We start from the raw sequence: 2,080 nt of genomic DNA, 5'->3' as shown, positions 1-2,080 counted from the left end.
AATACAAAACCAGTTGTGTAGCATGAGAGTAGTCTTGCACTACGATCTGCTGAGATTTAGCTTGTGTTTTACGATTTGTTCAGCAATGAACATTCTCCCCCCATCAACAATCAAACAAAGCAATCTAGCCCATCAAGCATTGTATTAACAATGCTAGGCGGCTTTGCTATAAAGGTGCGCAAGGCGTCTAGGTCACGTAAGAGTTTCGACAAGTCATTGGTTTCTCGCAAGGTAGCCTAAGTCGTCATAGTACAAGCTCAAATCGGCCAAGTGTTCAATACTTGGCCAGGCGACTCTATACACGGACCAAGGAGCTTTCATCAGTGCTACTACTACTTGTTGTATTTCAACAAGTGTAGTCGTGCTGATGAAAGCATCAGGGTGGGTACCAGGATTCTCTGCAAGTACTTAGCAGTAGGGTCTGCAGTAGGGCCAAAATTGGAGTAGAGCAATAATTTCAGGTTTTGGCTCTGCTGATGCCTGCAGGCATTCTAGTTGGTAGGTAGTAGTCCCTACTAGCGACTCCAAGTGTCGGGACATCTATCAGAGCTCTTGGTGAAATACAGGGCGAGTCCATGCCTGCAGTAGGGCCAAAATTGGAGTAGAGCAATAATTTCAGGTTTTGGCTCTGCTGATGCCTGCAGGCATTCTAGTTGGTAGGTAGTAGTCCCTACTAACGACTCCAAGTGCCCAGGCATTCATCAGAGATGCTGGTGAAATACACGGCGGAGTCCATAGATCCTGCAGTGGGGCCAAAACTGGGGTAGAGCAATAATTTCAGGTTTTGGCTCTGCTGATGCCTGCAGGCATTCTAGTTGGTAGGTAGTAGTCCCTACTAACGACTCCAAGTGCCCAGGCATTCATCAGAGATGCTGGTGAAATACACGGCGAGTCCATAGATCCTGCAGTGGGGCCAAAACTGGGGTAGAGCAATAATTTCAGGTTTTGGCTCTGCTGATGCCTGCAGGCATTCTAGTTGGTAGCTAGTGGTCGCTACTAACGACTCCAAGTGCCGAAAAAACTATTGGCGTCATCGGCGAAATACGCCAGCAGTCGGAATTTGGGCCCACTACAGCCAGAACTTGTTTAGGGCCATAATTTCTGGTTTTGACTTTTATTTTTTTGTCACTGGTCCTAGATGGTGCCTATAGGTGCCTAGTAACGACTCAAAGCGTCAAAAAACTTATTGGGTCAATCGGCGAATTGATAAGCGAAAACGCGGAAATGAGCCCGTTTTGCGTGCATCCTCTACTGGCTTGCTACTGGAAAACGACGAGAATTTTGATTTTTTTTTTTAAAGTTTAATGTTTGGCCTTGGATCGTGGCGCCGAATAAAACTTTTTGTTTTATTACGCTCCCGCAGGCCCATTTGCACTACTGCCTTGCTACTGGGCGCGGCTCGGTTTGGAATAATTTTTCTCCAAAAATCAATGTTTGGTGAAAATTTTGCCTACTGCCTTGCTACCGGGCGGCGACCGCGGGAATTGGTTTGGAATTCACCAAGATCGTATTACTGACTTGTACCCGGACGTTAGCTATGAATTGGTTTGGAATTCACCAAGATCGTATTACTGGCTTGTACCCGGACGTTAGCTATGAATTGGTTTGGAATTCACCAAGATCGTATTACTGGCTTGTACCCGGACGTTAGCTATGAATTGGTTTGGAATTCACCAAGATCGTATTACTGGCTTGCTACTAGGCGTCGAATTGGAATTGAACCAAATTCACCAAGATCATACTACTGCCTTGCTACTAGGCGTCGAATTGGAATTGAACCAAATTCACCAAGATCATACTACTGCCTTGCTACTAGGCGTCGAATTGGAATTGAACCAAATTCACCAAGATCGTACTACTGGCTTGTACCTGGACGTGAAAATGAAATCTCGTCTAAAATGTCACTACTGGCTTGTTACTGAAGCAGTAGCAGTGCAGTAGTGGTCGAAATGCCCGATTTGGCCAGTTTTGCTATCGTAAATGGATCTCGATAGCAGCGCGCACTCTGAAAAATGCATTCTTGTACCCAAATCTATGCACAGGGCTGCAGTAGTGCCTGCCAGTAGCAGTTTGAGCCAAA

The sequence above is a fragment of the Saprolegnia parasitica genome (assembly GCF_000151545.1).
Source record: "Saprolegnia parasitica CBS 223.65 unplaced genomic scaffold supercont2.132, whole genome shotgun sequence".
NCBI classification, from domain to species: domain Eukaryota; phylum Oomycota; class Saprolegniomycetes; order Saprolegniales; family Saprolegniaceae; genus Saprolegnia; species Saprolegnia parasitica.
Note: the sequence above shows the minus strand (reverse complement) of the source record.